Source organism: Sebastes umbrosus, chromosome 4 (assembly GCF_015220745.1).
Source record: "Sebastes umbrosus isolate fSebUmb1 chromosome 4, fSebUmb1.pri, whole genome shotgun sequence".
Classification (NCBI taxonomy): Eukaryota; Metazoa; Chordata; class Actinopteri; order Perciformes; family Sebastidae; genus Sebastes; species Sebastes umbrosus.
Window position 1 is genome coordinate 29,542,537 of NC_051272.1, and position 14,812 is coordinate 29,557,348.

The 14,812-nt window shown below is 41.2% G+C and overlaps 1 protein-coding gene and 1 long non-coding RNA gene across 2 annotated transcripts in view; one reads left to right on the plus strand and one right to left on the minus strand.

Annotated features, from left to right (window-relative positions):
- The window catches only part of cdh13 (cadherin 13, H-cadherin (heart)), a 431,422-nt gene that overhangs the window by 375,095 nt on the left and 41,515 nt on the right, over window positions 1-14,812 (plus strand). The window lies entirely within an intron of this gene.
- LOC119486456 lies at window positions 7,538-14,741 on the minus strand. Its single transcript, XR_005206541.1, has 3 exons — window positions 14,730-14,741; window positions 10,039-10,043; window positions 7,538-7,645 (listed from the first exon to the last, which is right to left on the minus strand). It is a non-coding gene; the product is annotated as an uncharacterized LOC119486456 (long non-coding RNA).

Below are 14,812 nucleotides of genomic sequence, written 5' to 3' on the forward strand. Positions count from 1 at the left end.
CTCTACTCTACCGAGCTGCCACCCAATATGGTACAGGGCTACGCGTTTGAGGCAGCGTTGCATCATCTAAAAGCAGAAGACGGGGCTGTCTCGGTGCAAGTTTCAAGGATATGAGTTTTTCATTTTAACGTCACTCAGCGGAGCGAGACGGTCTGAGTCATACCGTCTCCTCCATTTTCTTCCCTCTCTTTCATCTGTCCCTCTGGGATGTGAGGGGGCTGATTACAGGCTAATCAGATGTTTAGATTTGTTTCTCATTCCTAGCAGCTGACTAAAGGCATGCCAAATGCGTGGTACAGGAGGGAAGAGAGTGAGTGGGAGACAGAGGGAGAGAGAGAGAGTCAGAGACGGAGAGTGGGGGCAGGGAGAGGCTTTAGTCATACAGTCAGTATGCCAGGAAATAATTAAAACAATCCTAAAAGATGCCAAGAGGAACAGGCAGAGAGGGATGCTGTGCTGTGAAGCGGGAGTAAATTGCTTTTCTTCCTCTTAATTACAAGGTAATGGTTTTCAACTGATGCAAAGAGGTGCTATTATGCACCTTATTATGATAATAACTTTTTTTGTGTCCTGTGTTGTGTTACTCAAGCTTGCTAATTTATGAAAATGATGTTACACTCGGTGAAGAGAGCACGCTGGTGTCAGCTGTGTGTGTGTGTGTGCAGAGACACTGTTGTAGATAGCTGGTTTTGCATTCATGTGTCAAAGGAGTGTCCTTGCACACTCCTCTCTGTTCCTGCCAAATATTGACAATGCAAACCTTTCATTTTAGTCTTTGATTTCCAGCCTGCCTCCTCTCTGCGCTCGCTTCACGGTTGCCGTTAAGTCGACACAGCGGGTCTTTGTTCAGCGTACTCGGCGGACTGTCAGCAGTTGTTGAGTGGAGTTGGCAGAGAGCCTCCTCTCTAGACTTTACCTGGCTCGCAGCAAACAATAGTCAACGGGGCTGAAAAGAGCGAAGAGAGCCTTTGAGGTTGTGTAAAGAGGTAAATCAAACGTAGGTTGAGCACGTATTCAGTCGCGCTTTCGGCCCGATTCAAGCTAGGATGGGACACTGGATCGGTAACTCTAACGAGAAGACAGACAGAGCAAAGAGACTGTCCTCTCTGGTGCTGCCACCCGTGGAGACATACTATAAGGAAATCAAAGCACAAAGAATACAATTAAAGGAGAAAAGAGTGGCTGCTGTCACCCGTTACATTCAGACAGGACAGTGCTTGAAATGGAATAAAAAAAGTGCCAGTACTCCCTTTATCGACATGTTGGCATGTGTATCGGCCGGTATCAGTAATCTCTTGCGACTTATTCCTAGTTATTCATTATTTCTTTAAGCATATTAATACTGTGTCAGTCATAATCAGTTGTGGTGTTATTGCTATGTTGGGCTATGCATCTTCTATACTAGGCCTATAATACTCTAATAATATTCACACTGCAACATTATGGGGTTAAGGTGGTGTGTTTAGTGTTAATAGTTAAAGTGCTTTCCTGTGTTATTTGTAGCCTATAGTAGGGGATCATTCAGGTTTTAGGAGCAGTGTCCCAGTCAGGATGCTCATACATATTATGCAGCAGGATAAAGAGACACATTCTGGATTTCTACAGTGAATAAAAGATACTAGGAGATATTAGGTTTGGGTCTACCCCCAAGATTTTTGGAGCCGATCCCAGCTGACATTTGGCGAAGGCGGGGTACACCCTGGACAGGTCGCCAGACTATCACAGGGCTGACACATAGAGACAGACAACTAGTCACACTCAGATTCACACCTACGGGCAATTTAGAGTCAACAATTAACCTAACCTGCGTGTCTTTGCACTGTGGAAACCAGAAAACCTGCAGAAAACCCACACTAACACGGGGAGAACATGCAAACTCCACACAAAAGGGCCCCAAGCCGGGCTTGAACCTGCGACCCTCTTGCTGTGAGGCTAACCACTGCACCACCGTGCTGTCCCTTCTTCTGAAAATGTTTGCCCTGAAAGAGCACCTTCAGAAATAGTTTATATTATGTTTCATTAATTATATTTGTTCACAATTAAAAAAAGTTATGATGAACAATCAGTTGATTAATTATTTTACAAAAAGGAAGTGAACATTGTACTGGTAAATTACAGCTTCCTCATTTTCACCCTCGTCCAGGTGCTCCCCACATAGTTTTTATGTTCATACAACTTAGGAGGTGCGGTGCAAAAACTCTGGCGCTGTGCCGTTATGAATTTCAATTATGAATCTCCCCCAGAGAACCTCATATGGAGAGGGCAGAAAAGAGTACCGGCAGCTTGTGAGAAGTGCCGGTACGTAAGAAAAAGTCACAGTACGCCAAGGAGTAAAATTAAGAAATGCTGGTACTGGCCCACTTCAAGCGCTGAGACAGAACCATTTCTCTCTAGCTGTTTTCATGTGTTCCTACAAGCTATTCCCTGCCTACCCATACAGTACGTTAAGGTCAGGCTTTGACTAAAGTCGGCTTTAAGTTGTAAGCACGTTAAGGATGAAGAATGACAGGAAAGAGTTTTTACCACATCTGGTGAAGCCATGCTGTGACATTTTTCCATTACATGCAAATTAAACCCCTCAGCCACTTCATAATCATGCATATGCACATCCAGCTCTGTACATACCTTAATTGAAATGCCATCACATACTCCCGTTCACGCCTTCTTTTACACCTTTTTTTCAAAGTTCACATACTTTCCCCGCCGGCACGTACAAAAAGACAAACCTCGACTGAATCTCTCTGACAGATGATTGATGCGACAGGCGCCAGCGTTTGCTTTCCCCTTTCTCAGTGCTGTCACATTTATTTCCCCTGTATAGACCTGCTGCGCTGTGCTGATACAGAGCAGAAATATGAACAGGTGTGACATGGGTAATTTGTCCACACGGCCTGGAGCAGTGGTTGGCCAAAAAACTGGGCAGCTCAGCTCAGTTTAAAGTTGAAATCCAGCCCAGAGAGGCTGACCGAGGACTTTGTAGGCGACCCCAAAGGAGTCCCTTATTTTTCAACCACAATGGCTTCAAAGCCAAATTCTCTCTCTCTTCTTCTCCCTCTGTCTCTCTCTGTGTCTCAGAAAAAAAAGGATAAAAACTGTAAAAGAAACTTTTCAATATGCCTCTATCATGCCTTTATTATCACAGATCCAAAGGAATCCAAATGTTTTTGACCTCTGACTTATATTGCAGTAAAAGTCTCACTTTAGCTCAATGACGTGTTCAAAGTGTTGTTTCTAGTCCTATCTGCCATGTCAATGGGACGGCTAATCAAGGCCTTATGCCAACAACCTCCAACAGATTCCTGCAAAGAGTTGGGTACTTTCGGGGAAGGTCTGCAGGTGAAATAAACAAGAGAAAAGTACATGATCATCTTTACTAGCATCATTTTATTAGTCCTAGCAGTCAGCAATTGTCTGGCCACTTAAATCTCCATGTGGGGTTTCGGACATTTGTTCCATCAACATCTGAGGGAAATATTTGTCAGCTAAATGCTCCACTTTGTTCACTATCCAGCAGATTACGTTGTCTGTCTCCTGCTGGGTGCTGGGTGCTGTTTCCATGCTGTGAAGCAGACAAGCGCTCGCGTCTACCGGTCTATTCACATGAGGAGCACAGTGAGACCCCGCGGATCCCAGCGGGATGTCTGTTAAGTAGGCGGTCCTTCAATGTGGCCCAGGACACATTTGCGTACACAATGCTAAAAGAATGTGGCCATATGTGGCCCAGACCACCTCTGAATGTGGTCTGAGTGATCGGATCTCATTGCGTCCTCAATGCGTCTTGAGTGCGTTCACACCTGTACTTAGAGCTGTGATCGAATCATTCAGGACGCATGTTAATACCAGGTCTGAACAGGGCCTAATATGAAAGGTTAACGTACATTCTATTTGTTTTACTAATGAGAGGAAAAAAACAAGAGCCCCTTAACTCTGCATGAATGCATTTATTTGGTCTCATCTATAAAGTATTTAACTTGTGTACATGTTTTCAATAAAACATGCATGAAATGAAGTTGTGATTTATCTGTCTGTTCAAAATGGGCGGTTTATCTGTTTTATAAGGTGATGCAGAAATGGCAGTAAAAACGGTCATGAACATTTATATGCACACAAATTTGCTCTCCTCAGGATTTATAGATAAGGCCTATCGTGAATTGGGTCACGATGGTTTGTCATTTTTAAAAAGTGGGTGCCCAGAAATAAAACTTGGGAAACATCGCCCTATAGGACCTCTGAGCTCATTTAAATACAAGACCGATCGGGTCACTGGTCTTAATACTTCATTTAAATGGGTCGAGTTGCATCCAAAATAAATTTAGAGATAATTGATGGTAGGTGACGTTGAGCTTTGTGGGTATTGGGACTTTGACTGGCACCTCAGATGAAACCACCAGAGAAGAAACAGAGCCGAGAGGAGACGGGGAGGATGCTGCTATAGAAAGTGGGGAGAGAATTAATTTTCATTGCACAGTTACTCACAGTTCCAGTCTCATGTCTCTGTCTTATCTCCATTCTTGATCCCTATTCTTATCTCACTCTCCCTGCTCTGCACCCCTCCCTCCCTCTTTCTGTCCTCATGCTCTGTTTTTACTAGCTGCAAATTTGGATGGAGCGTACAGTTGTTACGGCCAAACACAAGTCGGCATAACCCCTGTACTTTCTTGATTGATGTTCTCATATCTATTGCTCGCACACACTCAAGTGCTCAGATGGAAACACACTATTAGCATTGGCTCTTTCTTTCGTTCTCTCTAGACTCCAATCACTGGAAGATCTTGCTGGCAGCAGAGAGAGAATAAAGTGATAGAGGGACAGTTAAAGATAGTAAGATAACGTAAGAGCCAACAGAAAGTGAGGACAGAAAGAACAAGAGGAAAGTCAGAAAAACGGGGGGGAAGAGAAGGGGGTAGTCAGAGAAATGCATAATAGGTTTTCCTGTAATATGCTGTCATTGCCATCCAAGTGTATGAGTGTACACTTGTCTAAGTTGCAGTGCACTGCAGAAAACTGAATAGGGGGAACACTGGCACTTAAAATAGCAAGACTAAGCTCTTATGTGGTACTGGTGGTGTGTCTGTAAAGGGGGGTATAAGGTATTTTATAATAGTGTTTCATAGGAGGACTAAATGGTCAGCTTTTCAAGTGACCAAACAGAGCAGAGGTATATGACCTTCTCCTATCTTTATACATACAAGGGCTGAGACGATTCTCTCCCGATATGGTACTATCAGGATACTTGGGTGCCAATTTGAGATGTAGTGCAATTTAGAAGTATTGCGATTCGATATTACGATTTATTGTTAACTTATGTAACACTAAACCATGGGAAAAAGTTGAATCATACACTTCTAGGGATTTTTACTTTGGAAAATATCTAAATTAATACGGTAAGAATATTTGATTTTCAGCATGTATGTAGTCAGGGATGTCCTGAAGTCAAATACATCAGTCATCAAAAATTTCCAGCAACCCAAAAATCAAAGAATAAAGACGTTTCCTTCACAAATTAGTGGTATTTTCTTTTTAATTTATAAGGGACATGTAATGTTTTATACTTCTGGTGAATAGAATCCAATCAATTTCAAGTTGATTGATTGCAAAATGTTAAAGTTCCCTTTGTTAACATCTTATTTTGAAAACCGGATGTAGTCACACGTGTGTACTTCCGCTAACTTCGCCAAGTGCGTCACTAGCTCTCCTGTCAGCTTCATTCTCTTTATACATCCATAGTCAGCTCCATCGGGGCCGTTGGAATGCATTTAACACAGTAAATGTCAGTATATGGGTGCTCTACAGTTGTAGCGTCGGCCGATTTGATCACGAAAATGCGAGTGACGGTTGGCTTAACCGCACGTTACCACAATACGATAACGTTTCCTGTCAATGACAGAGTTAGCAAGCAGCTTTAGCCGTGATGTCTAGCTCTGCTTTTCCTGGCAGTGTGTGAAACTCGAAGTGAAAGTGTATGTGTAGTGTTTACCACTTTGGATTTAAAATGTGAAGGTGCAGGTCTTATCCACATGGACCCTCTGCCATTGTCTACTTTCTCGTTTCGGCCCGCTGCAGCCGACTGTTTGTTTAGGTTGACGGATACGGAACGGATATGACGTCACGTTACTCAGACTACAACGAGATAAGCGGTAACTTCCTTTTACGTCTGCATAGACTCCAATGAAGCACATACTATATTGATTCTGGCATAAAAAAATCTATTTCAAAATCGTAAAAAAAAAAAAAGTGCTATACATAGGTGAATACATTTTTTTTCCCACCCCTAATACACACGTACTTACAACATTTAAATATTGAAATTGGATGCATTTCCCTTTGCCTCAGACAATCATTATGCTCTAAAGCTTAGTAGAAACACCTGGGAATCACATGTTGCGCCGGTGTTGTTTGACACGGATCTTTGTCTCATTATGCATCCCTATCTCCTCCTTACTGCTGGGCATTTTAATCAGCCAAACAGTAGTCTAGCTTCCAGCCTTTCCAGTGCCCCCACCTGTATTCACTATGTACCTTTGACCAACTCACAATTCCCAGGAAATGAAGTGACGCCAGCAACACCCTGATAGCCTAGGTGTGTGGATATAATGAACTTTATCACTGAAAGAGGGGATGTTTTTTCCACACAATTGCATTTGATTATTGAAGTAAGCCCAAAAGCAAAGTAAAATACATTATACAATGATCAAAAGTAAAATAGTAATATAAAAAGCACTGGCATATTCTTTGCATGTATTTTTACATTGTGTAAATTTCAAGTCTCCCAAATCATCTCATTGCTCCAACAGCTGGAAAACCAATGCTTCACTACTCCGACCCTATTTGCCTCTTAAAATCAGTATATGCATGACCTGACCAGCCGTCCTAGATTGTTATGGCTGATTTGTGAAACCTAATGATGCTCATTCGGAGAGGGAGGTGAGGGCATGAATATCCATCAACCCCCTGGAATCCCACACGGGCTCACCAGAGAAACAGGCTCAGCTTTAAGGGAGAGATGGATGAATTCAGCGTACGCTTCGGGAGTTAGATGTGGGCTCTAACCTGATCTGTAGCTCTGGATGTTTGACTGGGGAGCTGTGTCAAAATGACCCATATAAATCCAAAAATGATGCATATGCATGTGAATGTTTTCTGATATATCACATCTATGGGTAAGGTCTGGTTAAAGCTGCATTAATCAAAATTTCATGCACGAACAATGGGTCCAATGAATATGTATAATGTTAAATAAGTTGCTCATAGTGACAAACCCACAAAGAATTATGATTAACTGTAGTTTAGACCTTCAGCTATACAGAACAGTTTTGCGTCTATCAGTTCATTGTTTTGGTTTTACGGCCTACAACTTTAAAGATTTGGTTCAATCTCAGTGCTCTCATCGATTCCATTACCAGCAGCAGCAGGTAGCTGTTGCGTACCGACTGTACGCTACCTTCCCACACCAAACGGCAGACAGACTTAGTGACTAGCTAGTGAACATAATGAAGCATTTAGCCTTGAAAGAGACAGATATTTCTCCAGGAATAGAGTGCGACAGGAATGAGCCCTAATACCCGGAAATGAGTTAGCATTTCAGCACTTCCGGTTCCCTCGTCTAGAAGTCAGTTGGTTTTTTGAATGAGTTTTTAGTTAGATCCTTAACCTGTGGTTAACAGAAGCTTAATGGGTTTTAACGTTTTGTTCTACGACATAAAATACATCAAGAAATATCCCACTCATGAATTTTTGAAACGTAATGTGTCTTAAAGAAAGGCGGTTGCTAACAAGTGGCTAAATGAGACTACTAAAAGTCATCACGCCGACTCGTCCGCCTTTACAGCCTTGTTGTGTATACTTGCGTTCATGCGACCGTGGTGTAGTTAGTTTATAGCCTAACGTTAGCTTTTTAATTCTGCCGATTGCATTCACACTTCAAAAATCATAAAGTGGTGCTCATTTGTGGAGACTATATTGCTGAACAAAACGTGTAAGTATCATAAACGTGTTTTTGCCACAGAGCTTATTTTCCGCAGTAATCCAAAACCCAATGGAACAATCCCATTGGGTTTTAGTCGATTGAACCCAGGGCGATTCTAACTTCCTGGTTGACCTACAAAAATACGTCATCCCTGGAGCACTTTATGCAGACTGTGGTCTCTTGTGTCCAGGTCACCCAACCATTCAGCTGACCTCCTGTTCAAGACTTTTGGCAATGTTATATCAACATCACGCTACTGCTGCCTTATAGGATAACATTAACAAGTCGCTCTAAGCATTTTAGAAAACGATCAATACTGTCATTTTTCTGTGTGAGGACAATGTCAGTGTTTACCAATGCCTGAAAACTTCACTACTACATTTGATATGTCCTATATGTTACGTTATATGTTATACAAGAATAAAAGTAGTTGATTTGTGTTGAGCTCACATTTGCTGTATTATTTTGGTCAATTTAATATTTTAGTTAACAGGCAAACAAACAACAGGCGGACCAATCAATATACTGTATGATAGCCAAATAACCAAATTGAAAAGCACTTTAGTGGTCAACTTTTTATATTAGAAAAGTGCATTGACCGATTCAGGTGATACATTTTTTAACCCCAATAGAGATCGATCATCAGTATTACTTTATAATGTTGATCCTGCAAAAATATGTGCATTTGAACACCCACACTATATTACTACTACTTAGAAGAGGTGCCAGCAACATATCTTACTTAAGAGAAAACAAACGAGCAATAATCGGCATTTATGCAAAGAGCTTTCCTTTACGGCGCTCACTACTCAGCTTTTATCTTCTCTCTAAATGAGCTCTTACCGCAAATTGTCTCTCTTTTATTCTGTGTATTCCACCCACACCTGGTAGGGACATAAAAAACACACACAGAAGCGCACAATGTATGCAAGCATTTTTGCTTGAGTGGGCGGCAAGCCTCTTTCTCTCTCCTGCTCCCAGATCCCTTTGAGTTGTCTGAGAAAACTCAAGAACAAGACTCAGATCAGAGTTAGAAAGAGCTCATCTGTCTCAACACATCCACAAGAGCGGCAGTGAAACTCTGCTCTCAGATAAGAACTGTTAGCTGTCAAAATAAATTATTTACATCCTCAATGTGTATTGGTTAAGACTCCCTTTTTAGTTTTATCAAGCTCCATTTTGTGCCAGGTTTTTGTAGCGTTTGTATTACATTGTTTTGTTTTTTGTTTTTTTGCACAGTTTTCTTATTGAATGCTGGCAAAATGACAGCCCCCTGCAAAATTGCATGTTTTTAACTACTTAACAAAAATTAGCAAGTGGCTGCAATTTTCCTAAAACATAGTATTTTCAATTTAAAAGTGGATCATTTCAATTTGACTTATAATTTAAACCAATCCTTTGCTTTTAATACACATTGGAAGGATGGCTTCTCTGAGGTGCGTGTAAAACAATTTGAAATACCCTTGTAGGTTATTATATTGTGTCTCTGGCTATGACAGGGTGCCCTATGCGAAATTCAGATTAGGAGTACCCGCGACCGGCGGCGCCACTCTATGATTAAGGTTCACCCGCCAGAACCCTAACCCTAGCCCCATAAACCACAACACACATCACAATAGTTTTAAGACAAAAATTAAGATTTTTATTTTCATAAATAACTGTATTTATTACAATATCAATAAACAATTAGTCCCTGATATTGTTGGCTTAAAAGTGTCTCGTCAGTTTCACTACAACGACAGTTGCAGGGGTGAACAGTATATTTCTTCAGTCTTTATTTATTTGTTCATTTGTCACCTCAATGCAGAAAATACAGAAGGGAGCCCGCCTGCATTATTTATTTTTTTGTTTTTAATTATGTTTTTTTAGAGGCCCCCCAGAAGGTGGCGCCCTAGGCAACCGCCTATATGGCCTATGCCTAAAGCCGGCCCTGGGCTCTGGATCACCTGTAATGAGACACCTGATGCACTAGTCTCCTGACAGTCCCGTCCAGGCTCCTCTGTGTCCTCTCACAGTTAAGGGCAATCCCTTACCAAATCCTACACTCTTATACACACACATGGACATACAACCCTGACTGGGCTCTGATACCAGCTATAGCAGCTCAGAGTAGCCTCGTCCCTGAGGGTGTAGCTCTGCAGACCAATGGAAAGACCAACATTGAGGTCACAGTGTGTGCCTCACGATATGGCTCTTTCTGCCACTCCAGCAAAAACCTGGACAAATCACTTTGCTGTCTTGGGAATTATTTCACAGTGCAAGCAAAACACACAAGACATGTTTTCTTTAAGTTGTGTGTTTTAGTTTCCGCTTGCTTTTAAAGTGGAAGTGTGTGTTTGCAGCTAAACGAGGACATGTGTGATCATTGTGTTTGCGCGCTGTCTCATTTGTTGACTGATTTGTTTGGGCCTTCTCTGGTTTTGGAGATAACCGCGTATGACCAGATGCATATTCCTAATGGCTTTTTAATGTCTTTCTAATTTGCCCTTTAAAGGGCTCTAATGGACTGTCCCCATGTTTGCACATGGGGGAGGAACAGTGGATCTGACTCATTTAATGGTTACCTTTGAGCCCGCACCAAAGCAGACACAGGCATTACACTTCTTCAGAACTTCTACTGTAGGAAGAAACATAATAGCCTGCTAGCAGCAGTCTTCATAGCTCCATTGTATTTGGCTGCCAGCTATGGAATATCCCTCGTGTCTGAAAGAGGTTTCCAGGGTTTGCGCTTTAGAGTGAAAATGTGAGTTTTTGTGGAATGAAAATTAACATTTAAAGGAAGATTTCAGGGATGAATACATCCTGGTTGGGCTGCTCTGCTGATTTCCAGACTTCAAACCCGCTTAAGACAAAGCACATTTTTTGCTTCACTCTAAAATATGTAGCAGTGTATAAAATGTCAAAATGTATGTATGTATTACACAGCTCATTTGTTGAGATTGTTGTTGTTGTTGGTGTCAGGATTTACTGTAACACTAGTATATCTTTGCTTTTAAGAAAACATTTTGAGTTTCCCTTAAATTTGGTTATTAAAGAAATAGTTGGATATTTTGGGACTGGGGCTGTGCTTGGAATCGCATACTAACATACTATTCACACTAAGTAGGACATCAAATTGAGTATGTAGTGACTTCCAACTGCATGTGGATTTTGTGAATGCGAAAAATACCCGGATGTATGCTAGATTAGCAAGAATTTCTGAGTATGTGGCGTGAGTTTACTGGACATACTCAACTGCCCCACTATGCATTGCGTCTCCTCAGACTTTGCAATTTCAGAGATTTTGATCCAGGCTAAAAGCTGTTAATACGTCACTTTATTAAATATTAAGAAAGTAACCATTTAGATTTTCCAATATGTGGTCAATTTATCCAAATAATGTCCGTTTGGAAATTTGCTGCGACGTATCCGGAGATATGAGGGAGCCGTTAGCTGGGTGAGACCGGCCGTCAGTCATGTTACGGCATCACATTACTGTCTTGCTTGAGCATGCTTCAGTGTGAACAGTCTGCTGGTAATGGCATACTTAACTGTTCATTCTAGGCAGTATGTAGTACATACTGATTGAGTATGTAGGAGGCTGTACATGATATGATTTTGCCTGGAAACAGTCTTGGCGTTGATGTTGCCAGGCAGAAATACTATAGTGTATTCATTATCGTATTCATTTGTTTTACTGCTTAAACAAATGAGATATAACATGTTAATTAATGATCTTTTTGTTACCTTTGGACAGAGCCAGGCTAGCTAGCTGATTTCCCCTGTTTCTAGCATAGACTGTATATAAGTACTGGACGTACTCACCGTGACGTCACCCATTGGTTTGTGGACTGCCGTTTAGAAGCCTTGAGTTTGCTGTTGCCATCTTGGTTTTTGGTCGTTGCCATCTTGGTTTCTTGCAACCAGAAGTGACACGAGAGGGTGGAGCTAAGTACAACCGAGCGCGCTGAATGAGACATTTTTAGGCGACCGAAATGTTACATTTAACTTTCATGAACTGGAAACACACTGTGAAAGGGTTAAAGTTCTAAGACAAAAACACAGACGACTCCCAGACCGGACAACACCGTGGTAGCAACCTATCAATCACAAGGTAGCCACGCCCTAAAGCATCCCCTGCTTTATGGTCTATTTGACTCTAAATGGGACCATAATGTACTAAATGAACATCATGCTATATTGAAGAAGACTTGAAACTAGCGATTGAGACCATAAACTCATGTTTACAATGTTTACTGAGGTAATAAATCAAGTTAGAAATAGGCTCATTTTCTCATAGACTTCTATACAGTCAGACTTTTTTTTGCAACCAGAGGAGTCGCCCCCTGCTGGCTATTAGAAAGAATGCAAGTTTAAGGCACTTCCGCATTGACCTTGAGGTTGCCCAGTGGTTTCTAGTCTTTGGGCTAAGCTAAGCTAAGCTAACCTGCTGAGAATAAGAATATGTCCCAAAATATAATATCTGACCAATATATGTGCTGAGCAGTACATTAAGATACTTAAGATAATATCTGCCGATAATATAGGTCATGTCCTAGGGCACTAACACATATAGTAAAGATAATGTATATACAGTACATATTTGATAGGTCCTACATATTTAACATCAAATACCCTAAACACTTTTTTGTACTCTTGTACATGTGTGTGTCTCTGTGTCACAATGCGATGATGAGGAAACAGAGTGTGTGTGTGTGTGTGTGTGTGTGTCTGATAGTGAAGCCAGTGATGGAGAGGAGTGAGACATATGGAGGTTAATAACCTGTGAGCCTGGCTCTGTTTTATTGGAGGAGTTGGCCTTATGAATCATGTCGGTGCTCAACGTGTGTTCGCACAAATGTGTGTGTGTGTGTGTGTAAGAAAGAGAGCATGTACAAAGAAATGTGTGTCATTATTAATAGTGCGTTTAACCTCGCAGCAGTTCCTTTTCGGTTACAGTAGAACATATGTGTTGGTGAACAGTAGTAATCATGGCAGGGAAAGTGCGTGTGAGTGAGAGCGAGAGGGGAAAAGGTGTGAGCAGAGGTTGATTGCAAAGCCATTTCCCAAGGCTTTGTCGCGCTCTGTTAGCTGAAGAGCTCCATTTCAAAGACAATTTGTCTACTGCTGAGCACTTTGGCAAATAGTGGCCTTGTGGTGAAGAAAGTCTGTAGCCTCGTGTGTCTGCGTGTGTGTTTGAGAAAACTTTTAGCTGCATGTGTACGCCTTCTGTGCATGTATGAGTGATGTTTCACGGAAGAAGGCCTCGTGTCAAAGTACTCGTATGTGCTGAGAGAATATGCGCGTGTGGACATTTCTGTATGTGTATGAAAAAAAAGTAGTGCAAGAAAGCTCCTAAATCAATCACGCGTGACATTAACACAGATGCAAGCCCCTTCCAATCACCATCTACCAGCCATCAGTGGCCGGCTGAGTGGCCACATTAGCAGGGTCGCGATCCGGCTCGTTTTCAAGGAGATGCCGGCTTGGCCGTTCGCCCGCGAGATTTTTGGAGAGGTTGTCCATCATTTTCAAATCTCAGCCCTGCAGGAGCTGCACGGGGGTAGAGCCTGTGCACAAGTGACTCTGGCCCCATTTTTACACCATTTTCTTATTTGTTCAGCACCTTTATTACAGATTATAACTCTTACAGACCACACAATATCTCTCTTTCTTTCACAGAAAAATTCTTAGATAAACTCTTAATTGAAATGTTGCGTTTTCGGCAATAACATTATGAGCCTCTGTGGCATACTGTCACCAGCAGCACCAGATTAAAGAAGTGCACTATATATTATTATATTATTTATTTCAACAAATCCTTATTTCTCCAGAACAGTGTAAAAAAACTTGGGCTGTCAATCGATTGAAATATTTATCGTGATTAATCGCAAATTAAACCTGCAGTAGGCAGAATATTTTTGGCATCATTGGGCAAAAATTCCATAATAACTTTTCAGCATATTGTAATTCAAGTGTTCTGAGAGATAACTAGACTTCTGCACCTCCTCCTGGCTCTGTTTTCAGGCTTTAAAAGTAGCCTGTGACAAGAGAGTTTAGTCAATCACAGGTCATTTCAGAGAGAGAGCGTTCCTATTGGCTGTTCATTCAACGGAGGCAGCTGTCAATCACTCGCAAACTCCGATCAAACGGTCAAACTAGGCAGCACTGATCAAATATGAATCAATATTCTGTTACTGTAATGCCTATTTCTCACCTCAAATGTTTTCAGAAACATCTTGTAGTGTACTGTTTAGCTGTAAAATGAGAAAGTTTGCTCCGGCTAGTGGGCGGTGCTTGGTATTTCCTCAACTGATCTCAATATGGCTGCCGAGTCACAAACTTTCTCATTTTATAGCTAAACAGTACACTACAAGATGTTTCTGAAAACATTTGAGGCAAGACATAAGCATTACAGTATATTATATTTAATATATTTATATTTATTTATTTATATCAATTACCAACAAAAAACAATGACAAATATTGTCTTGAAACCCTCAAAGGTACTGCATTTAGCATAAAAAATATGCTCAAATCATAACATGGCAAACTCAAGCCCAACAGGCAACAACAGCTGTCAGTGTGTCAGTGTGCTGACTTGATCGTAAAATCGCAAGGTGCGTTAATGCGTTAAAGAAATTTGTGGCGTTAAAACAAATTTATGTTAACACGTTATTATCGCGTTTACTTTGACAGACCTAATATATATTTTGTGTATCTTTTTCATGAGCAAAAGCATTTATTTGCACCCAGATTTCACATGCCCAGATATCCTAAAAACAATAAACTCTGTTTTATTATTTTTCTAAATTGGAATGTGTTTTGAAGCTGGACTTATACACTGTACGGGGCAAATATGGAGTA